Source organism: Polyodon spathula, chromosome 9, assembly GCF_017654505.1.
Source record: "Polyodon spathula isolate WHYD16114869_AA chromosome 9, ASM1765450v1, whole genome shotgun sequence".
Taxonomy (NCBI): domain Eukaryota; kingdom Metazoa; phylum Chordata; class Actinopteri; order Acipenseriformes; family Polyodontidae; genus Polyodon; species Polyodon spathula.
In genome coordinates this window covers 47,982,850-48,008,948 of record NC_054542.1, presented here as the reverse complement: position 1 = coordinate 48,008,948, position 26,099 = coordinate 47,982,850, and the positions used below count along the sequence as shown (strand labels likewise).

The 26,099-nt window shown below is 38.9% G+C and overlaps 1 protein-coding gene across 3 annotated transcripts in view; it reads left to right on the top strand.

Annotated features, from left to right (window-relative positions):
- Nucleotides 1–26,099, top strand: part of enox1 (ecto-NOX disulfide-thiol exchanger 1) — a 64,391-nt gene continuing 38,292 nt past the window's right edge. Inside the window, exon 1 of one of the 3 annotated variants that reach the window (XM_041259822.1) lies at nt 1–392. The gene's annotated coding sequence lies outside the window, so the exon portion shown is untranslated. The remainder of the gene's footprint in view (nt 393–26,099) is intronic. The other 2 variants (XM_041259823.1, XM_041259821.1) reach the window with 2 other exon arrangements.

Genomic DNA, 26,099 nt, shown 5'->3' with positions numbered 1-26,099 from the left:
GCCGTGCTTGTGAGTCACCGCTCGCACTAGCTGTATTTTGTGTTTTGTTAGCCTGTCAGTTAGCTCTTGCAGGCTGATGGTCGGAAGGGAGTAATCACTGCAGCGCGTTTATTACACTGGAATTCCCTTGCGCGTTCTCAGTTAAGAGGCAGCCCGTGCAGTGCACGAACACGCGTGTCGCGCGCCTCGGTCGGTCCAGGGCAAACGGAACAAACGGCTCTGCTTTGAGATGCAACTCAGCTAAAAAGAGAAAAGGCACGATAGACGGCAGCAGCGCTCTCTCGCACTCGCTCTTTTTGGCATCCCAGGATATACATTTTATTTCCACCAACACAGCAGAAGAGGCCAGATAGCAGTTTTGCAAGATACATCCCTGAAAACTTCTTCTCAAGGTAAGAAAGGTTAATACTGTATTGTGTGTGTGTGTGTGTGTGTGTGTGTGTGTGTGTGTGTGTGTGTGTGTGTGTGTGAGTGCGCACTATTCATGCGAGGTTCAGGCTGTGACACTGAAACACACAGCTCTCTTGTCTGAAGAGCAAGGGGAGATGCACGGTAGTTCTAATCGTATACAACAGGCAATGCGAACTGATTGTATATCCTTTATTAAATGCTTACACGCGTAGAGCTGATTACACTGACAGTAAAAATACAGGGAAAACAGAACACTACTTAATAGATATCAAGAAAAAGGCACTCGAACTTAAAATGAAGAGAAGCCTGTGCTGTTAGTGGAGAGGGTTAATCTCTGGGCGCATTTTTGTTTTGAAATACTTGTTTCAGTTCTGTTGCTGTTTACTGTACCCTGAACAAATGTTTCAATCACGTCAGTGCAAATACTGGCACGCAGTTATGTTATAGATTCATAGAGTTTCACGTTGAAAAAAAAAAAAAAAAAAAAAAGTTTAGCTTGGAAACATAAAAATCATTATCAGAAACCCTTCTTGAAACGGAACTTGTCAATTTGAATCGTTAAAAAAGAATCATCTATGATAGATCAGCACTAACTGACGCCTTTCACATGGACCCAAGATGCGCAGCTTTCTGAATGGCGTCAGCAAACCAGCAATACAACATGTGGACTACTGGAGACATCTGAGTGAATGTGATCGCCTTGATTAAAAACAAAGAATACATCTAATATATTCTGTCACAGCCGGGACTAATAACAGGGTGCATTAAACCAGAGTCTTATTCTTAATACTGACTACTGTTCACTACTGAATCATGACCGCAAAATGGTTGTAGTTACAAACGAGTAAAGAAAAAAACACACCAGTGAAAATTAGCCATGATTAATCGTAACGCTAAAAAGTAGGGTTAAAGCTAACATCAGATTGTGTCAGCGTTATAAAAAGATTAAACCAGTCATAGTACAGACGAACAATTATGAAAGGTGAGATAATGAGACTGAAGGAAATACAAGAAAAACAAAACAAAAAACGATGTGCACTCCCTTGTTGTAAACGTCACCTGGGAAACGGGTTCAGCACCAAGGAGAGAGCCATTTGCATGTGTACCATGGAATTAATCAAACAATTCCTCAGTGTTAGATTGAGTTTGTGCCTAGGCGGTGCTTCATTGTAAATTAATTTTGGGACAATCAATAAAAGTCTAAATAACACAAACATTTATAAAAGTGGAAACCCAGTGTGAACGGGACTGGGAACTGGGCCATTCCGATGCAAAACAAAATCCAACTCAAAAACAGAAGCTAAAAAGCATGCTGTGATTTTTATTTACAGTGTCAAAAAAATTGCATCCACACACAAGCACAAAAGAATAAACTAGTCACAGGTGGAATTGCTGGCGAGATTGTTCTGCAGGTACAATCTGTTACAGGTAATAAATAGTATAATATTATAGTTTTAAACCTGTACTATTCATTCAAGGACTAACAGCGCTCCAGGTAGGCTGCGTAAAATATGTTTGGTGGTGTAAGGACAGGGCAGAGGAGGCAGAAAGGAGCAGTTAGTAGGACAGAGTGCCGGCTGGAAAGGACCAGACAGGATAGAGGAGCTGGCGAGGCCCTGACTCTAGTAGCAGACCAGTGGAGCCAGACATGGAAACAGGATAGAAAGGTGGACGCTGACTGAGGGCGATGATGCCGACACAACCCAGGGGCAGAGGACCCAGCAACCGAAACAGGATAGAAAGGTGGTTGCTGACTGAGGGCGACGATGCCGACACATCCCAGTGGTGAAGGACCCGGCAATGCCGACACAACCCAAGGGCAGAGGACCCAGCAACCGAAAGGATAGAAAAGTGGTCACTGACTCAGGGTGACAATGCCGACACAACCCAAGGGCAAAGGACCCAGCAACCAAAAACACATATGAGGGTTATGACTCGGGGAGCCATCCCTCGGGAAGAAGTCAGTCCCGGTAGACCGGGACACAAAAGGAGAGAGAGAGAGAGGTACTCAGCATCTGAGACTTCTGTAAAGGGGCGTTCGCTAACCCCTGATTGGCGGAGACCTCACACTGACTGGGACCTGAAATAAGGACAAAGCATGGAGGTTAGTATGGGACTCAAGCACTGGGAGCGGCCATGTCCTGAAAGAAAAACAAGATAAAGAACAGAGCCTCGAGGTGAGGCAAGATAAGGAGCTGTGAAAGGACAGAGTATGACCAGGGGTCCGCTTTGACTCACATGGTGAGAACCCCCCTGAAGGTAAGGGAGGTGGATGCCTATCCCTGAGGTTGGGGAAGTGAGACTCACTTGCCCCCCAGAGATGACCAATGCGAAGGCATGTATGAAAGGTGGAGGAGGAGGAAAACAAAACACTTGCGAAGGTGCAAGTGATCAGGGCTTAAATAGAAAATAGGTACTAATTAACAGGAAATTGGAAGCCCCCAGCTCCACGCCCCCAAACTACGATGCTAACATTTAAATTGAATGTGTAATGCAGGCCTTTTGTTAAGTATGTTCCATCTGCAGCATTGGAATTACCTAGGGATTGATTACTGAAGAAAACAGAGATGGGACTGTCCAGAAACCGACACTTTACAGGTCAGCTTGTGTAGACATGGCATCTCTGAGGGATGACCTGTATACAGCAGCAGCAGCAGCGACAGGCTAACACAGAACAGTGTTTAATAACAAGATTCAGGACTGACACACAGAACAGTGTTTAATAACAAGATTCAGGGCTGACGCACAAAACAGTGCTTAATAACAAGATTCAGTGCTGACACACAGAATAGTGTTTAATAACAAGATTCAGGACTGACACACAGAATAGTGTTTAATAACAAGATTCAGGGCTGACACACAGAACAGTGTTTAATAACAAGATTCAGGGCTGACACACAGAACAGTGTTTAATAACAAGATTCAGGGCTGACACACAGAACAGTGTTTAATAACAAGATTCAGCATGCTACCCTGTATTGCTCTGGGTCTTTAAACTGATTATTACTCTCCATTTGGTCTCTCACCTAATTGACTCCAGTTGAAGACAACTGGAACTCTTTGCTTTCTTAAAATGATACATATTGATTGTGATGTGATGATACAATTTGTATTGATGAGTTTCTTTACCCTAATAACAGTTCTAATTGTGGGTACAGCTAGACTGAGTTTCAGATGGACCAGCATCTACATAGACTCAGCATGTTTATTGTGTAGGACATACAGCTCTGATTAAGTGATTATTTAGGTCTGAGCTCTTTGATTGACTAGTTCGCTCCATACTCATCTGTTCTACATGGAGTTTTTTAGCTGAAGATTTTTGTGTTGCAAATGTAAGTATTTTGTATAGCTTTCCTCATTATATTTGAATGTTGTGGTCAGTATCCAATGCATTTTTGCTCAGGAAACTGAGGTTGTGGAACAGCTGTGTAATACGAACCCATTGGTACCTCAATTGAATAAGTACTGTGAAGCATGTGAAAGACCACTTTTCACTTTCATTGTTCTCTATAAAACAATGCTTTCCCCCAGCTGAAGCAGATAGGAATATGGGAAGAATTCTATTCCATTATCAGCCCTTTATTGCAGTGCACCTGTGGTTCAGTGATAACGCACTGAAGACAAATAGTTTCTAGTATTTCAAGCCCACTGTTATTCTTCTTAGTCTGTGGGGGGGGATTCAACATGCATGGGCGCAGCGGAAAACATTTTCTTAATCCTGTTTTTGCAAATTGCATTGCCAATAACATAATGTGTTTCATTTTCTAAGACAGTCGTCAAAGCTTGATTATGATTGACGCTCATTATTGTTCAGACACTAGAAGATGATGGTATCAGTGATTGCAATCTACACTCACTTTCACCCTGGTTTCTTCCTGCAGCTGAGATCTACACAGTTGTCAGTCTGAATGATTCATTTTGTGGCACGGAAGAAAGATAAGGATGTGTGCCCTTCCTTCCACTGTTAAGATTATCACGGATGGGGATATTGCCTTCAGTCGCAACTCTTTTCTTTAACTTTAATGTGTTTTCTTTATTGTACAGCTGTAACTGATTACACATTTCATTGTGATGCTCAGCATAGAATGTGATTTTAATATTTGTGTGGCATTGGAGCATCTGAACAGAAGAAAGCAGCACCCTGTCTTTTTGTTGGTTGGGTATACCGTAGCTCCAGTCCTGCAACAGCACGAGTCAGTTAAAGGGAGCTCTTGATGCTGGTTTGTAAGGGTGAAACAGATTTCAATCAGCCTGCCACATTTCTTTCTGCTTTCATTTCCAAATTGTTGATCTGTATGTTGCTGCTGCCTGCTTCTGTGTTTTGCTCCAGAGAGGGTATCATTTATATCAGTACATATTTTGGAAAAGGCAGCACATTTTTCTGATAATTTTTATTTTTCTTTTGAAACAGGAGGGAGCAGAATCAATTCTTCTGAATTTTTGCATTTTCATTTATACTTTTGCATGTAGACTAACTTGCAGTTGGAATTGGATTTCACTTTGGCTGTCAATTCCTTACTTTGTAAGTTAACTTATATATTTATTCTGGCTGTTCCTGTTGGAATCTGGAAGAAGAAATGAACTCCCGACACAATTACTATTACAGTATTGCAGAAATACTGATGTGACAGTGCATTCAGAAAATGTTTGAAAAAGAAAATGTACACGCAGCCTCCCACAAGTAATAGAACACAACCCTTAACCATTAAACCACAATGCTTTTCCAATGCTTGTCAGAGGGAGGAGTACACTTAAAATCTTTAAAGTGGAAACACTGACATGCTCCAAATGTCTTGTCAATAGTTGTTCTATGGAAATGTTCTGTGCCCTTGAGAAATAGTGACGTAAGCAAGCTTTTATTGCTAACAGAAGCTTCTGCTTCAGTTATAGTTTTTATTGGGGTTCTGATTTTGTATTCCGATCCTGTTGTTACACAGTTAAAAGCACTGCCTCGGCAAACAGACTTTGAGAGCAGAGGTTTATTACTTTTAATCCACCATTTTTGCATCAGCTGAAGACTCATTACTGGAGCATTGAATATCCCTGGCCTTTAATGCCATTACGCTTGTTTGAAGGGTGGGGCCTTGTAGCTGTTAACAGATCTTTTAAATAGAAAAAATGATTTATACAGATCATTAAAGTAAATTAGGCCTATAGGGTAACTTGTGCAAATAGAAAGAACGCCTATTTCAGATTCTCTCACTGTATAAGCCTCCTATAGTATTCTATAAGTGTCTGAAACAATGTACTAGTATACTATAGGAACAGTAACATTATACTATAGTAAACTATATTGTTTTAAGCACTACTATAGAAAACTGTAGTATTTTAAAATTGGACAGTAACATGGTGTATCATGCTTTGAACAGCAGTCCCACTGGACTTTATGAGATGGCTGTGACTGGGATGTGATACAAACATCCTGCAGCTCAGACTTCCTGCCGTCTGCCCTCAGAAAAACTAAATAGATATACACATACAATGCAATGCAAGCATGCCTTGGGGATCAATACAAGAAATACTAATGCATAGAACATTCATTACGCATGGGGTAACACGTCTTCCTGTGAACTGAAAGGGGGTTGAATACAATATGGTGCTTCCCCAGAGAGGCTCTGGCCAGAGTATAGGGCTTGGGATTGCTGTCTAATAAAGAGCTGCATTTCCTTGAGCTAGATACCTTGGCTTTTCTTTAGACCTAGTAGGTGGTGTCTTTCTAAAGATTGCTACAATACTATTCTGAATTCAACACTTGTTATAATCACGAAATAGAGACGGCTCTCGTGGTTTATGATGTCACAGAACCCCTCGATTAAATATTTTCTCATAATGCACTACAGCTAATATATTATTCTATATATAGAGCAACTTCTTCAAATTAAAAAAAATAAATGTATGCTGCTTTAGCTAAGACTTCAGAGACAAATCCACAAATCTAAAAAAGCTAAAAGAATCATAAACAGTAGATGGTTATTATATTTTGTGGAGTCAGTATTAGATGAAGGTGTATTGATTGTTTTGTCAATTGTTGAATAATAACAATAATTAAGCTGACAAATCTTTAATGTTTCATTTTATTCAAAAACAAACATCTGTCAAAACAAGCCAGGCTGAGACAGAAGCATAATAACCTAGACACATGGTTTACAACATTCAAATGTTTGCTGACAACCAGGAAAATAAGAGCATTTTGAAGGTAACTGTGACTGACGTCACTGTAGTGAAAAACAAGCAGAAATGCACTTGAAGAAACTTTACAAATCCACAATCAATTGATCTAGACACTATTACTGCAGAATTACACAACATGAGTTGTTAAAATAACCCCCCCAGTAGTGTTGGTTGGTAACAGATCAGGCACTGGTGATGAAGACCAACCAATGCCCTCAAACATAAGAACATAAGAACATAAGAAAGTTTACAAACGAGAGGAAGCCATTCAGCCCATCTTGCTCGTTTGGTTGTTAGTAGCTTATTGATCCCAGAATCTCATCAAGCAGCTTCTTGAAGGATCCCAAGGTGTCAGCTTCAACAACATTACTGGGGAGTTGATTCCAGACCCTCACAATTCTCTGTGTAAAAAAGTGCCTCCTATTTTCTGTTCTGAATGCCCCTTTGTCTAATCTCCATTTGTGACCCCTGGTCCTTGTTTCTTTTTTCAGGTCAAAAAAGTCCCTTGGGTCGACATTGTCAATACGTTTTAGAATTTTGAATGCTTGAATTAGGTCGCCGCGTAGTCTTCTTTGTTCAAGACTGAACAGATTCAATTCTTTTAGCCTGTCTGCATATGACATGCCTTTCATCTGCTTTCATGGCTCACAGTATCTCAGAGAATAAGCACAACAAATACCCTCAAACATCTGCTTTCATGGCTAACAGTATCTCAGAGAATAAGCACAACCAATACCCTCAAACATCTGCTTCATGGCTCACAGTATCTCAGAGAATAAGCACAACCAATACCCTCAAACATCTGCTTTCATGGCTAACAGTATCTCAGAGAATAAGTACAACCAATACCCTCAAACATCTGCTTTCATGGCTAACAATATCTCAGAGAATAAGCACACACACTGACTGTGGTTCTAGGGTTACTTTGTTTGGATGCTTGAATTTTGTTTGTTTCTATGGCAGTTTGTGAGGTTTTTATGTATGAGTGCCTTGTTGGATTAATGTAGAAATGTGTATTCAGCCTCACAGTGGAATGAGTCAGGCACCAAGACAGATGTTTTTACCAATCCGGTAAGCCCCAAACCCCAGACCCCACACAGATCTGTGAGTATAATCATTTGCAAGTATGCATTGGTGTGATTTGCCATGTGAGACAAACATCCTTATACGAAGGCAATTGCTTATCTTACCACTCCACACTGAACAGCCTGAAAAGGGGTTTTAAAAAATAGGAAGAAATTAATGGAAAGCGACAATTAAAATGAATTGGGAAGAAATTGCAAAAAATAAAATCAAAAGGCTATGGGCATCTTGTAAAGGAGCAAGTTGCATTGCTAATCCAAGCATTTCCTCGTTCGAAGCACTCCCGACAGCACTAGTTTATTTCACTGGGGATGTTTATGACGGATTTGCGGGTGAATCAGCACACTTTAGTAACATGCATTTGGTCCGTTTGTTAGGTTGTTCGAAAAAAATATGAATATCTGGGTAAAAAGTACAAAAATAAATGTGTGACAAATTGGCTCGTTTTCGCAGTACAATTACTGCAGCTCAGATGACCTACTGCGAATATCAAATTAGGTGTAAATGAACCAATTCAAGATCATCTGATCAAATTTTTTATAAGAATCTTGCCCAAGTGTAATACAGGTAACAGCAGATGAGTCTTGATGTGGCCTTTAAGTAACTTTGTGGTGTTAAACTGTGTCAAAGCTTTGAAACACATGTCTAGCCAGCTGATGTATGTACACTGTGTTGCATATTATAGAACATGCACATACTGTAACATGCATACTTGGATTAGAATCTCAGTTCAGCCACTAATTCGCTGACCTCGGATATGTCTCTCGACCATCAAGCTGTCAAACTGGGCAGACGTAGAACTGCTCCTGGAAATGAAATGCTAGGTAGGCAGTCATTGGTCCATACTTTAAAAATAAGCACAAATCCCTCAGAATGCAAACGATGCACTAGATGTCAGTACACAAAGGAGTGCAATTGTTGAACAGAATCATTGAAAACCGGTTCAGCTTCTGCCTCCAGTAGATCAGAAGAAGCAGAACACTGCATCCCAGCAGGTTATCTGAAGCAGTTTTTTCAGTTTTTTTTTTTGGAAGATGCAGTTTATTGCCTGAAGCAGCAGGACAGAACAGAACATTTGTTTTCAAAGGAAGAAATGATTACTGTTGGCTTTTTCTGGAAACAAAGGTAAAAAAATAAAGAAGAAGCATGATAAGAGCTTTTCCAAAACTGCTGAAAAATCCATAATTTACTGAATAGATATATCACCCACTGACATACTGCACTTCGATTCTGGCACTAACACAGTACGTATATTTGTGTGTGTGTGTGAAGCAGCACTGGCACTGGGAGTGTGATGCAGTATGGTATACTGTGTACTGTATGGTTATCTGGTTCTGGGTGTGTGATGGGGTTAGGCCTTCACTGTTAAGTGGATTTGCATTGCTGAGTAATAACTTGTAAATGGGACTGTGTATTTTATGTGGTTATTTTAAAATGCCTTTTCTATATATGAATAAGCAGGCTGGGAATCTTTCAGCACCCTGACTGTGTTTAAACTCCATTCTTGTGGCTCCTGTCTGCTTCACCTCCCAGTCACGAGGGGTAATAGGACAATAGCATTCTTACTATAGGGGTGTGATGTGTGTGGCAGTCTGGCTCCTGACAGGCATTATTATTTATAGTATGTGGTAGGCAGATGGGTAAAATATGAGAAATATTTATGGTAAAAATAACTGAGAGGAAATAAATAACAAAGGATCTCAGGTTTGTTAGATATGCAAACCACTTTAAAAAGCTCCACCCATAAACAGCTGTTTGCAGTGAAGCAACAGAAAAGAGCCTTTAGAAGACATTGCAATACTTTATAATGTGACAGGAAGTCTGGAAGAGGGCTGATTTTACAGGTTGACTAAAGCGCTTAAGACACAGAAATGCATCAAATACTAACAGAGGCAAATAGGCACCACATTGTCTTGGGTTTTGTCAGTGTCCCAGGGATTTTTTATATTGCTTTTAGCTCTCCATTTTCTCAAAGAAACTAGTACTTGCTGAACTGTTGTAAAATGATTCAAGTACAGCGAGGTTCAGAAAGGCAAACCCAAGGGCACTTCCTGAAAGGGTTCCAAAGGAGACCGGCAGTGAATTGACTGTAGGGAGAGTACACTTAAGAACAAGAGAGAATGCTCAGCCTTCTTATAACAAACAGCACTTTCTTATTATGAGAAAACAAAACTGAAGAAGCATTGACCCTGCTTACCTGATCCCATCCGGGGGCCATGCAGGCTAAGTTAAACTGCTGAAGGTGTGATTACCTGTTTGAGTGCATGAGGTGTACAGTCTTTAAGCCTGTGGGAATCTTTTAAGAATGTGACTTCTTTCAAAGCGATCAGAGATCCAAAAACAGGATTTATTTACTGGGCTACAAACCAACATTATCAGAAATGTCCTTCTAGTCACCAGTAAGAACAAAATACTTACAGTTTCAACTGAAATGTGATTGAAAATGACACATTTATGGAAAGGCAAGTATCCCTGCTCCTTAGGCAGAATGATGCCTGATGTTGCTTGGCAACCTTGGCCAGCCTATGTTTGCCTCACACAGGATCAGAGAAAGTGTTGAATGATCCAGTACTGCCTTAGGCCACAGTCTCTTGCACACTCTGTATTGTATATGAAAAAAAACATTCCTCAGCAGACAAAACACAAACAAACAGCATAGATACACACACATGCATCATATCACAACTGAACAAACGAGAGGGGAAACAAGAAGAATTAGGTGTAACGTGACACCAGATTGTATTATTCATACTACTACTACTACTACTACTACTAATAATAATAATAATAATATAATAATAATAATAATAATAATAATAATAATAATAAACAATTGTAGTACATCTAATCAATTTACTTAAAACCATCACAAGTCTGATATTTCTGTTGATGTGCAAGGTTTAAATCTTCATTTAAAATTCTATGCGCATGTTCAGGATTTATAGTAAAACCACAGAGTATTATCTCTACTGATAACCTTGATAAAAGGCATTCTGAGTGACAGAAGGAGAATGGGATGACAGGACCAGGCTGCCCTTATCTCTGTGAGGGTCATTCTTATACTGCCAGCCCTGTAATTGAATGCCATTTGCGTTTAACCTGTAAACTTACTAAAACGGATACGCTGACATTGGCCTAAATTAAATTTTTTAAATTTCATATTGGTTCTAACTTTTATGCTCTTCTACCTTGAAAGAAAACTGATTAAAAAAAGACAATACAGTACTTTTACATTGTGACAGACTGAAATAGATTTTCTGTAATTTGTGGATAAGTGGAATATCTGGGGGTTTTACTGGAAAACCTTTCTTAAGATTAACTCTTTCAACAGTGCAGACTTCCAGAGTTTTGCGAATCTGCCCCTATATTTAAATGCACTAGTATGTCATAAATCTACACTACATGTAATACAATTTGCATGTGGACACATGTTTCTATAAAACATAGACTCTAGGCCAAAGTGTATGTGTGTCTAGGACAGACTGTCTTTTGGTGGCCGATGCAAGGAGAGGTCACTGAGATAGTGTGGAGAATAAGAAGCACTGACATTCAGAGACTCACTTTTAAAAAGCAGGTGGTAGCTTGTGCACTGCAATAATACAAATGATTGTTTTCTGTGATCCAGGAGGGATCGACTTCTCCTAATACAAATTATTGTTTTCTGGCTTAAACTGACTTTTCTTTCCCTTTCTGGTATCATTAATAAGCTTTTCCTTGAACTTACACTATGCAAACAGATAACTAGCACAGCATGCAGACAGATTACCAGCACAGCATGCAAATAGATTACCAGCACAGCATGCAAACCGATAACTAGCACAGCATGCAAACAGATAACTAGCACAGCATGCAAACAGATAACCAGCACAGCATGCAAACAGATAACTAGCACAGCTTGCAAACAGATTACCAGCACAGCATGCAAACAGATAACTAGCACAGCATGCAAAAAGATTACCAGCACAGCATGCAAACAGATAACTAGCACAGCATGCAAACCGATAACTAGCACAGCATGCAAACAGATAACCAGCACAGCATGCAAACAGATAACTAGCACAGCATGCAAACAGATTACCAGCACAGCATGCAAAAAGATAAGTAGTACAGCATGCAAACACAGCATGCAAACAGATTACCAGCACGGCATGCAAACCGATAACTAGCACAACATGCAAACCAATAACTAGCACAGCATACAAACAGATAACTTGTACAGCATGCAAACAGATTACCAGCACCGCTTGCAAACAGATTACCAGCACAGCATGCAAACCGATAACTAGCACAGCATGCAAACAGATAACTAGCACAGCATGCAAACAGATAACTAGCACAGCATGCAAACAGATAACTAGCACAGCATGCAAACCGATAACTAGCACAGCATGCAAACAGATAACTAGCACAGCATGCAAACAGATAAACAGATAAACAGATAACCAGCACGGCATGCAAACAGATAACCAGCACAGCATGCAAACAGATAACCAGCACAGCATGCAAACCGATAACCAGCACAGCATGCAAACAGATAACCAGCACAGCATGCAAACAGATAACCAGCACAGCATGCAAACAGATAACTAGCACAGCTTGCAAACAGATAACCAGCACAGCATGCACAAGAACAGTGGTCGGATTCGGATTTCATACAAAATACTTGCTTTGTGTAAGGTGTGGTGCATGATGGTTCTGAAAGCCTAGCCATGATTTAAATAAGAACTACAGTAATACAGTAGATTGTACCTGGGATGTAATAATTATAATGACTTCAAGACCTGCAAGATGTATTGGACCTGTGCTGTTTCCTAAATTCCAGGACCACTTGAAATAACTTTCAGTACTTTTTGCCATTATGGACTGCTTCAGGCAGCTTCAGTCTATCCTGAAGTTTGGTGGTATGTTAACATTTTTGGCTGCATTCCCGGAGTTAGAGTCTTCATTCTTTCTAGTCCAGTAATAGCAGGTGCCCCACGAGAAAAGTCAGACGATGCACCTAAATGACTAATTCATAATAATTAACAATGTCATTTGAAGATTGCGGAACACGTGTTTACAGTACAATCAGTTTAAAATACACTTGACCTATTTTAGCACTGGCATGGCTAAAGGTGGGTAACAGACTTGCTTGCTCCTGTTATTGAAGAAAAATACATCTATTTTTGTGAGCAAGTGCTGGCATTGTAGTATAGGAATATTCCACGTTTGCATGTCCGTGTCACAGGGGTACAGAACATGGCTGGCCTTTTCCATTGGGCTGGATCTGTCTACAAAGTGCTTGCTACTCTAACAAAGGCTTAATGCTTGCCTTTTCATGGAAAACAGTGGAATATCTAGTACGTTCTTATGAATTCACTTGTGCAGTGCATGCCAATTAGAGAGAATATAGTTTTGTTTTGTTTTTTTTGTTTTTTTTGCATTTGAAGGGATATCAGATGGTTATGCATATACATTATGTTAAAATGTCATGTTCTTTGATGCAAATAAAAGTGAAGCACATTATGTTTGGTAATACTTAATAAAGTTGGCATCACTGGTTAAATGGCTGGTGATATAACCCTTTATCAATATTGGAACAGAATTTAAGAAGTGAATTATCCTGTTGGCTAAGCTAATGGTTAAGTACCCTGAACTAATACAGTAGTGGCTGAGACGCTAAGACCATGGTATTGCTACAAGTGAAGCTGTGCCTCTAGAGGCATGTCAGATAATAATAGGATCCAACTTTGGGATACAGTCTTTGCCATGGCAATTTGAATATATAGAATTCCATTGCTTTCATGTGTCTGAAATGACCTAATCATTCTAATTTAACATACAAAAAACATTTTCATTTCAAATTTGAAAAAAAAAAAAAAAAAAAAAACTGAACAAAGCCTGTAGGTATAGTTGGAATTGTAGGACTTGACTTGACAGCCTGCAAAAATGACAGCCAGGTGTCAAGCTGACCCACTCTGACTATTGTGGCAGAAAGCCCTTGTGCACGGAACAGTATGATATCAAAATACCTGGCTACTGAATGGCAGTGTGTTTGTACAGGACATTTGTCTGTCTGCACATTATATGTAACTTTATGGCCAGTGTTGCTGATACATTTTATGTTGCCCTGTTGAGCATTTTAGAATGTATTTTGAAAAACAAAAATACAGTAGTGTTATAGGTTTGAATTAGATTCTAGATAAAAGTGTTGCAACACCTAAAATTTTGAGAAATAATGAAAATAAAAAACATAATTTAGATATTTTATTTAAGATCATGTAATCAAAGAAACTACAAGGTGATATCACAAAAGTCTACCGGAAGCCATAAAAGTACAGTATTTCATGTTAGATTTCGAAATGTCCCATTTTTCAGTTTTTGTCAGTTTTACGTTAAGTAAAATTAAAACTACAACGAGGTGTGTAATTCAATATGTTAACATAACATTATCCAGCAGTTTTCATTGGACTTTATGAAGTACAATTTGTCAGTTCTGTAGGGGGATGCAAAATCTTTGGCCATAGCTGCAGGTAAAGGGTTACAGATGCTTTCCTCTGAGAGGCTTGTGCAGAAAATAACCAAAAAGTCGAACAAAAAGTTATCCTACTTTTTAATGTATTGTGTTAATTCCTCTAGACATTTATTTTGCCCTCTTTATTTAGTTTGGATGATGGCCAAAACTGGTGCCGCGTCTCTGGTTTTTCATAGTAATACCAGCTGCATTGAGTCTCAGAGCTGTTGAACTTAATACCAGAGCTCCAAGTCTAAAATACATGACAACCTGACTCCCCCCGCCAAAGAAAAAAACAGAATCCAAAACAGATGCCTGGCCCACGGTTTTACCAGCAGCATGGTTCGAAAAGCTTATTGAAAATGTTCAGTATATCCCTGTGACAGGATATCATCACCGCCCAGCATGTTACCAGCAGGAATTAGAGGTCAGAGACGGAAGCTGCTTTTTAAAGTACAAGTAACACAAAAACAAACAAACAGGGCACGAGGGCCAACATAAAAGGTCTAACAAAAGACTAATCAACCATCCTAAACAAACTGGCACGCGGCACGCTTATTGAAAACATGCAGTGTATCCCTGTGACAGGTTACCATCAAATCCCAAGCTGTTACCAGCTGGAATTAGAGACTCAGAGACCGAAGCTGCAGTTTAAAGTGTGGCACACAACACCAATTCCTCCAACAAAAAAAAGATTTCTGGCTCATTTTATACATGTGGCCACTCCCCAATTCCCAGTTCAAACCAGTTACCTAACTGAGGAATGGCCACACCTCTGCTTGCTGGCAGGAACATATTTAACCCCATCCCTCCCAACCTCACATTCCCACACACATTATATATACTGGACATTTGTTTTATCAATAGTACTTTATATGTTCTAACAATAAAAAAAAAAGCCTTGGCTTGCAAATCCTGCTAAGACTAGATTTTTTTACAATAGCATTAATTAAACTCCATATTCCAGTTGTAAAATTGAAGCAGTCTTTAGAAGTGAGTAGTTTTTCGAGATTTACTCGTAAATCTCGAAAAACTACTCACTTCTAAATCTTTTGTAGTCATCTTTGTATTACTTTAGTATAAATACATGTTAATTTGGATTCATTTGTTGTTTTTTTCTGACTTTATGTGAACGAAAAGACACACATTGCCCATTTTCCCATTGGAAATAGTGATATTTTGAAATATCACTGTCCTGGTCACAAAAGCAAAGTTTGTGGGGAATAATAGCCATTTTCTATACTTCTAGGCATAAGCAATTAGGAAATAATGCTTACTACCCAGGAACAAAAAATAATATTTTTTTTGTTACACAGTGTTAATCACAAATACCAGCATCTTTTTTAGCTTCTTAGTGAAGACACAGCAGTTATTCCATTATTCTCTAAACTGGCACAATTAAAACAAAAGCAAAAAGAACAATTTAAGTGTGCTTTTCCAAACCTCTCTTCTCTTTCTATTGAATTTGCACATGCACACTACTACTGTACACCACACATATGTGAACCTGCCACATCTGAAGAGAAAAATATAGATTTTCCTGAATCAATTTTCCTTCCTGTCATAGAAAGATCCTCAGTGATGACATTGATAAATTATTCTGTAATGAAGATTAGTTCAAAACAAACCAATCAGTTAAAAACAAAAAAACAAAACAACAATCATGTCAATGGTATTAATGTAAATGCAAAATTAGAGCGATCAATTACATGAACAACAGATCACTGAGCTGCAGCAAGCGGCATGTCATGGAGGTTTGACATACACACGGATGTCTCCCTGTACTATAATTTCATCAGATTTGGACATGCAGTTCTCTGTGTATACCTGTATGTAGCAATGTTTGACAGACTGACAGGACAGAAAGAGACTATCAGCCCCCCCCCCCCCCCCCCCCCCCCCTCTATTCTTATACTATCAAAAACCTGTGCTGAAGAATACCTTAACAAGTTTCATCATAAGAGCATAGAAGATCACTATTAATACAAGTCACAATGTAAGTGTGACAAACAGACCGATGGTCTATCTGACAGACAGGCATGTACATATACACCCACATTATGATGGACAGGCCTACAGAAGATAAGGAAGCTTGAGCTGGAATGCATAATGTAATCATCCCTGACTTTGTAATGCTCGGGCAGAATTTGAAGACTATAAGAGACTAAACCTCTTCAGTGTATTTTGCAAAACGTGAAGGTGAGAGGCTTCTAATCACTTTGCTTAGTATTACTTTTATTATCCTTTTAGCAGTGCCTCAGCCCCTTAAGATCTGAACATGTGAAGCAGGTTGACTTTTCTTCTGCAAACCTATGGAGGGTGGATTCAATGTGGTACTGTCTCGTTCTTAAAGAAGTGTGCTTGCAAGTCTGTTGCGTTTCTGTGATCTTGCACCCAAGCATTTCTTAGGAAATCAAACCTACTGTTAGTGTGGGCTCTGATGATATGCTGTATTTGTAAATGTAATGCAATAATTACACACTGCAATCAACTACTGCCAAATGGGAGGTGAAATGATAAAAACCAAATCTGCTCAAACAGATAAAAACACACACATTTGCATATTAGTATAGACAGATCATAGTTTCCCCAAGGAAACCCATAAAAGTGTGGATTAGCAGGATCAAACAACTCCTTCCAGACTTTCTTCTTAGCATGGCCCATTAGGGTTTCTGACTACTATAAAATGGAAAACCCATGCATGAATAGATTCCAAATTCACATCACGGAGCATCATGATATTTTGGCAACTATTTGATAGATAGATTTTACCCATCGTTGTACTGAGCTAAACGTGTTTTGATTTACGACTGCTATTACGGCATAAGATGGTCACTTCTCCTGCACTTAATCTTGTAGGTACATTAGAAAGAGAGACGATTCAGCTAAAGCCATCGCTGCAAAAAAAACTTGGTGATGTGCAGGTACAGCCTGGCCCGTTTAAAAGAGTGCTTCCCAAGCTTTTATATTCCATCCTTTTATCTGTTGTTTGGGTTATCAGCATTGTCTGTGGCCCCCCTTCTTTTACAGACCTCTTGGTTCTTTGCCTGTTTGTATAATTTAATTCAGAACATACCCGTTTGTGAAATACAGTACAGATACTGTTTCTTGCAGGCTAATCTCTTTCTGTGTGGCAGTGTGCTTGTTCTGATTGCTGCTAGAGACTGAGGTACAGCATGAGAAGCATTGCACCAGGAAGAAGCATGACATTCTATAGGGTTGTCTTTGACATGGCTGCTGTTTAATAACTGAAGCATAAAACATGAACAAAGAGAGAAAAGGGCGGGCTGGTGATAATATTGCCAGCACTAATACCAGGAGAGAAGTGGAGGTTTTAACATCTTGGTTAGTTTCTTTAAGCTTTGCTATTTTGTTTCACAAACATTTTTAGGAATGCTGATTGGAGGCTATTAGTACTGTTGAAGAATATGATTCAGATAATGTTCAGAACATGTTAGACACAAAGCATGTCAAAGGGAGCCTTGGGCCCAGATTTCCTTTCCATTTACCAGTACTGTGTTGTATAAACTGTACACACACCAGTGTCAGTAGAGCTCAGATCTGCACAGTGCCTAGCGGCTATTGTAGGGACAAGCAGTGCAGTTACAGTACAGAGTCTTGTTTCCTGTGGCCTGTGTATAATGTCATAGCAGTTACAAGAAGAGCTATCTGCAGCTTTTGTTGGAACAGATACATATATTACAAACCACACTTTATGTTAAACATCCTTTTTGCATTGTCCAGGTGAGTTAAGACAGTGTAAATTACAATAGGTCAACTTGTTATCTATCGGGACTTAGCAGTGAAATGTAGATAGTATTTATTGAAATTCCTCTCGAACAATACATTGGAAATATCGAATCCATTCTAGGATCTTGTATATTGAAGCCAGCGTACGCAAGCAATAGTTTTTGTCAGTTTTCCTGACATTGTAATAAAGGTTGTTCATGCTGAAAGTCAGTACTGTCTAAAAGCATTTTGATAAGAACATAAGAACATAAGAACATAAGAAAGTTTACAAACGAGAGGAGGCCATTCGGCCCATCTTGCTCGTTTGGTTGTTAGTAGCTTATTGATCCCAAAATCTCATCAAGCAGCTTCTTGAAGGATCCCAGGGTGTCAGCTTCAACAACATTACTGGGGAGTTGATTCCAGACCCTCACAATTCTCTGTGTAAAAAAGTGTCTCCTATTTTCTGTTCTGAATGCCCCTTTTTCTAAACTCCATTTGTGACCCCTGGTCCTTGTTTCTTTTTTCAGGCTGAAAAAGTCCCTTGGGTCGACACTGTCAATACCTTTTAGCTATTGTTCAACATCCACTAGTGTTATGGTAGGGATAGGGGGGGTGTGCAGTTTAAACAAAGGGCCATCAATGCAATTCACTGCGGTACTGCATGGACACAAACACTCCTGCAGCTTCGAAGAGGGATAACATTGTCTGTATGCTAGTATTGCTTATAATATGGGTGTTTCTAAATAGAGCCAGGTGTCAGAGTGCAGTGTCTGTCAGAATGTCATTCTTAGGTAGATCAAGGCAGCGCATTCATTAAAAATGATTTTCTCTGGGGTTAATCACGTCCCTGTTGCTCAGATTTCAAGATTTATGATCATTTTTGTTACACTATAAACATTTCAATGGTTTTGAGTTATTTACTTGTCAATTAAAACGTATTTCAATTGGTTTCCTTACAGATTCAGGTGTGATTATAAATGTTTAAACTGTGTCATTGAAAGTGTTACACATCATACTTCCTGACACAGTATTAGCATTCTTTTACCAACTGCAATTGTTTATGTGTTCAATAGCACGGTACACTGTAGCCACTCTGTATGCCAACAGGAAAGACAACATCTTTCTGTAGGAGAAGTCACTTCATTTATTCATTGGGGATGATGACTGTATTTTGTCATTTATTCATTGGGGTGACTGTATTTCTTGCATGATTTACTGTAACCCTGCTGTTGCTGGGGTCAACCAGGGCCTCTCAAGAGACTTGTGCATAAATATTTACGAACATAAATAGCTGAAGAGACAAATCTGTTGTGTGCATGTATGTTCTCACTATGGCCTGCCATGTGCATTATTGCAGCTCAGTGTTGTTGATAGGTGATTTTAACAAGGAAAAGGGAGGTGGGTGATGACTTGGTGCGTCAGTCACAAGGAAGGCGTTGTGAGAAATCCTGCAACCTTATTGGAAGACACGGGCATGCTTTACTGCAGCAGAGAAAGATTTTTAAAACCATTTAAAACCATTCAAAGATCATTATAATTATAGTGTCCTGATCCTTGGCTCTGGCTCCAGTGCTCTGGCCTAGCAAAGATGGTCAATACGTAAACAACATCTTTGCCTTTTTTTTTAATGTTGGCCCAATTTATTTCATGCAACTGGGTATCTTAGAAGCTTTGCTACGTTTTTTTTGTTTGTTTTATGTTTATATTTGTTCTTAACTTACATTAATTACATATAAGATCAAGCACACAGAAAGCTAATCCAAATGAAAACGCTTTGTAAAGAGAGAAACAGGTGGCTGTATAATGTTTGCCTAAATCATAGTATTACTTGGATTGACTGCCTCAAGCTAACTGTATGTTCTTTCTTTTCCTATCCATTTTCTTTTGAAAGCTTGAGGAAAGGAACTGGGTGTTTATTCCATTACCCTTTCTTTGGAAAGCATCTAACATGTGATGATAAAGTATATTTCCATACCTGGAAACCAGAACTAATGCCTAAATCAGCATTCCACAGAAGAAAAATGGTAGCTGGTTAACAGCTCTGATATATTATTGTAATGCTGTTGCTACTGAGCTCAACTGCATTTTATTGCAAACAATTTGAGGCATCACACCTCAGGGAATCCTTCCGAGTTTTATTTGAGTTTATGTAATGATTATAAATAATGCAGCCTCGGGGGCTTTTTAAGGTAAATGGTTCTTTTACAAATCTTTTTTTTTTCTGTATTATGTAGACCTGTGTGGATGACTGTTAATAGTTAAAGCTTTGTACAGCATGTACTGGGAGTTAAAAATAACAAGCCCTGGAGGATGCATGATCTGATGCTACAGTGTACCACCACCTCAATTCTACCTGAAATAATAATACCATTATTTAATTCCAGAATAGATGATAGAGCAAAAAAACAAAGCCCGTATGTGATAGAAATAAAATCCTCATCAACAGAATGTCACCATTTAGCTATCTGAAGCCTTTTGAAAACCATCCCTCCATTACAACACTGACGATTCCAAAATACAGTGGCAGGGAGGGTTTCTATTTGCTGTTACTGAACTGCCTATTTCGGAAAGGAAAAACCAGTCCGCTGCACTTTTAACAGACAGAAAAAACACGTTCATTATCGTTACCATGCTAATGCTCTTCATTTGAACCAGGTCAAAGGTTTGGTTTTATAAAGATCTTTGGGAATGGTACATTAGTGTTGTTATTAAAAGCACAGTATTCTCAATTTGTAGTGAAGGGTTTCAGAAGCTGCTTGTCTGTTTTCAAAGCAGTGGGTGAGTAGAGCACTGCAGCAGCAGCCAATGGAAGGTGATACAATGTTTGCAGATAAGGGAGCTAAAAGGTCAACATTAACATCTTGGCTGGCAGGCTTTCTTCAGGAGAAGAAAGTGGAATAGCTGGAGATTAAGTGATGCAGGAAAATGGCAGGAATATGAGGTTGAGCTAAGAAAGGTGGATCAGACTGAGACAAGCTGACCGTGTTGCTCTTAGTATTGCTGTTAGGATAAACCTGTCACTTGACTAAGGTACAGTACTACAGGAGTTCAGGGTCCGTGTCGTTCACTGAGCCGGACAGCACTTCCTCTGCACCTCCACTGATTAGAGCACACTGCTCCAGTCATCACTGCTCTGTAGAGCCCTGGATATATCTGAACATGGCATTTGTAATTAGCTGTCTACCCAATGCAGACAGGTTTCTAATTGTTTTTGTTGCTGTGCTTACTGTATGCAATTTCCAGACTGCCATAGTTCATATCAAGCATATCCATTTCTATTCCATGTGATGGACTTGACTGGTTAATCCCAGGGATTTGAGATGGTGTTCAGCCTCATGTGCAAATGCTTGGCATGGTGCTTAAATCAGCTGTCATAATAAAAGAGTAATACTGCACCAGCCTGTACTTAATATTTCTGTCTAAAAAAACTAATTCTAACTTCATAATATCATACTTGCTAACATTTGGAAACTGTTCAGCGGGACGCTCGTCTCTGGGGTGGGGGGGGTGGGGGTTCATTCACATCATGCACATAGGAGAAGTCATAGCAAAAAACACTTATCATATAATAGACGTATCACCCTCCAACTCAACACGACACGACCATCATGATAGTAAAAATAGACATAATGAAGCGTTCCTATCTTTGTATAGGTTAGTGATGAGCAGATGTGTCAGCCACACCAAAAGCACAGCGTGTGGTTTTCAGTAACTCTGCTGTGCAGAATATATCTTTTTTTTTCATGGGTAAATATCGGAACTTTCTTCCTGTGCATCGGGACGCAGGACATTTGCTAGGAACTCAGGACTGTCCCTACCATATAGGGACTGTTGGCATGTATGTATGTGACTGAATTTAATGTTACACTGTGTAATGTTGTATATATGTAGAATATTGTATTGTAATGTTTGAAAAACACTGTAAGTTGCCTTGGATAAAGGCATCTGCCAAATAATAAATAATAACTAAATAATAATAACTTTACTGACTTGCTGCAAACCATGGACTAAATTGAAACCTACTTAGACAGGATTTTCCTTCTTTTAAACATACAGCTATGGCCAAACATGTTGCATTACCCTATAGAATTAACTAATTTTGCTTCATAAGGTCAAATGAAACCTGTTGAATAATGTTATGTTTTCTAGTTTTCCATAAACTTAACAAAAAACTGACAAAAATTGAAAAATCGTTACATTTTGAAATCTAACATGAAATACTGTACTACTATTATGGCTTCCAGCAGACTGTTGCAATATCATTTTGTAGCTTCTTTGATTACATGATGTTAAATAAAAGAAGAGTAGTATGCAACAATACTCAAATTCTAGGCAAAACTTTTGGCCACAGCTGTACATTAAAAAGAAAGTTACTAACAAACATCCTCACCAAAACTAATGTCTGACGAAAAATCACCTTGACTTACATCCACCAACTGCCCTTAACTAGTGCCATCTCTCAGTCCCTTCGCTTAGATATTACAAAAAATGAGTTTTGCAGGAACCTGACTAAATCTGAGCTAGAAAAAAAGAGTCCAGCAATGAGATATCTTTCTACAGGATATTTTTCCAATTCATCAATTTTTCCAATTCATCCGTGCACTCTATAACTTTCCTTTGATGCTGCCAAAACTCCTGTGGTTATCTTCCTGTGTGTGCACCTCTTCGACAATCTCCTAATGTGTATGAAATGATTACATCTTTTTTTACTTTTATTATTCTAACAGTTAAAGGGTCTGGGACAGACTGGGCAAGCCAGTCCATTGGCAAGCCTACTTTAAACTCAGCCAACACATCTGCTTTTTTATTTAATAATGTATATGAACAGTCTGGCTAGGAATAAATTAAAAAAAAAAAAAAAAAACAATAAAAAAAACTTTTAAGCTTTTTTAAGTTCCTATGTGAAAACTAAGGAGCAGAGAGAGATGTAACCAGTGGCTGCATTGATCCGAACAGGGTGATGAAGATTCGGATTGATAAGTACACTAACATAACTGTAATGAAATAAGTATATTGAAATACCAACACCACCATTGTTATTAGTAATAACATAAAAAAGTAGAACCTTGGTTGCATTTTCATGGTAACCATCGAAACATCTACAAACATATAGATTTGATGTAGGTACAGCCACAATTTCCCGACGTAGCAGCCTTTATTCTAATATATAAATTAAGAGAGGAGTTCCACCAGGAGGACAGCATCTATACATACATATTTAAAATAAATGTATACAAAATGAATAATGTGTAGATGTGTTCAGTCTAGAAATGCTCCCAAACGGATGTTCCCAGAGCCTTCTTCAGCAGATGAATCATTAATCTGCATTTCCTCTCCACTACTATGGGTAAAACTTGTGGAGTCACTCGATTGCCATGAATCTGTACAACAGATAAATAAACCCTCTGCAGTAAGCACCCTCTGTAGATAATGCTGTACACAGTATATTCTCTGTAGATAATGTTCTACATAGTGTATTCTCTAGATAATGCTCTGCACAGTGTATTCTCTGTGGATAATGCTGTGCACAGTGTATTCTCTGTGGATAATGCTCTGCGCAGTGTATTCTCTGTAGATAATGCTGTGCACAGTGTATTCTCTGTAGATGATGCTCTACATAGTGTATTCTCTAGATAATGCTCTGCACAGTGTATTCTCTGTGGATAATGCTCTGCACAGTGTATTCTCTGTAGATAATGCTCTGCACAGTGTATTCTCTAGATAATGCTCTGCACAGTGTATTCTCTGTAGATAATGCTCTGCACAGTGTATTCTCTGTAGATAATGCTGTGCACAGTGTATTCTCTGTAGATAATGCTCTACACAGTGTATTCTCTAGATAATGCTCTGCACAGTGTATTCTCTGTAGATAATGCTCTGCACAGTGTATTCTCTGTAGATAATGCTGTGCACAGTGTATTCTCTGTAGATAATGCTGTGCACAGTGTATTCTCTGTAGATAATGCTCTGCACAGTGTATTCTCTGTAGATAATGCTCTGCACAGTGTATTCTCTGTAGATAATGCTCTGCACAGTGTATTCTCTGTAGATAATGCTGTGCACAGTGTATTCTCTGTAGATAATGTTGTGCACAGTGTATTCTCTGTAGATAATGTTGTGCACAGTGTATTCTCTGTAGATAATGCTGTGCACAGTGTATTCTCTAGATAATGCTGTGCACAGTGTATTCTCTGTAGATAATGTTGTGCACAGTGTATTCTCTGTAGATAATGTTGTGCACAGTGTATTCTCTGTAGATAATGTTGTGCACAGTGTATTCTCTGTAGATAATGTTGTGCACAGTGTATTCTCTGTAGATAATGCTGTGCACAGTGTATTCTCTGTAGATAATGCTGTGCACAGTGTATTCTCTGTAGATAATGTTGTGCACAGTGTATTCTCTGTAGATAATGTTGTGCACAGTGTATTCTCTGTAGATAATGCTGTGCACAGTGTATTCTCTGTAGATAATGCTGTGCACAGTGTATTCTCTGTAGATAATGTTGTGCACAGTGTATTCTCTGTAGATAATGCTGTGCACAGTGTATTCTCTGTAGATAATTCTGTGCACAGTGTATTCTCTGCAGATAATGTTGTGCACAGTGTATTCTCTGTAGATAATGCTGTGCACAGTGTATTCTCTGTAGATAATGCTGTGCACAGTGTATTCTCTGTAGATAATGTTGTGCACAGTGTATTCTCTGTAGATAATGCTGTGCACAGTGTATTCTCTGTAGATAATGCTGTGCACAGTGTATTCTCTGTAAATAATGTTGTGCACAGTGTATTCTCTGTAGATAATGTTGTGCACAGTGTATTCTCTGTAGATAATGTTGTGCACAGTGTATTCTCTGTAGATAATGTTGTGCACAGTGTATTCTCTGTAGATAATGTTGTGCACAGTGTATTCTCTGTAGATAATGTTGTGCACAGTGTATTCTCTGTAGATAATGCTGTGCACAGTGTATTCTCTGTAGATAATGTTGTGCACAGTGTATTCTCTGTAGATAATGCTGTGCACAGTGTATTCTCTGTAGATAATGCTGTGCACAGTGTATTCTCTGTAGATAATGCTGTGCACAGTGTATTCTCTGTAGATAATGTTGTGCACAGTGTATTCTCTGTAGATAATGCTGTGCACAGTGTATTCTCTGTAGATAATGCTGTGCACAGTGTATTCTCTGTAGATAATGTTGTGCACAGTGTATTCTCTGTAGATAATGTTGTGCACAGTGTATTCTCTGTAGATAATGTTGTGCACAGTGTATTCTCTGTAGATAATGTTGTGCACAGTGTATTCTCTGTAGATAATGTATGTGCACAGTGTATTCTCTGTAGATAATGTTGTGCACAGTGTATTCTCTGTAGATAATGTTGTGCACAGTGTATTCTCTGTAGATAATGTTGTGCACAGTGTATTCTCTGTAGATAATGTTGTGCACAGTGTATTCTCTGTAGATAATGCTGTGCACAGTGTATTCTCTGTAGATAATGTTGTGCACAGTGTATTCTCTGTAGATAATGTATTCTGTGCACAGTGTATTCTCTGTAGATAATGCTGTGCACAGTGTATTCTCTGTAGATAATGCTGTGCACAGTGTATTCTCTGTAGATAATGTTCTGCACAGTGTATTCTCTGTAGATAATGTTGTGCACAGTGTATTCTCTGTAGATAATGCTGTGCACAGTGTATTCTCTGTAGATACTGTTGTGCACAGTGTATTCTCTGTAGATAATGTATTCTGCACAGTGTATTCTCTGTAGATAATGCTGTGCACAGTGTATTCTCTGTAGATAATGCTGTGCACAGTGTATTCTCTGTAGATAATGCTGTGCACAGTGTATTCTCTGTAGATAATGCTGTGCACAGTGTATTCTCTGTAGATAATGCTGTGCACAGTGTATTCTCTGTAGATAATGTTCTGCACAGTGTATTCTCTGTAGATAATGCTGTGCACAGTGTATTCTCTGTAGATAATGCTGTGCACAGTGTATTCTCTGTAGATAATGCTGTGCACAGTGTATTCTCTGTAGATAATGTTGTGCACAGTGTATTCTCTGTAGATAATGCTGTGCACAGTGTATTCTCTGTAGATAATGTTGTGCACAGTGTATTCTCTGTAGATAATGCTGTGCACAGTGTATTCTCTGTAGATAATGCTGTGCACAGTGTATTCTCTGTAGATAATGCTGTGCACAGTGTATTCTC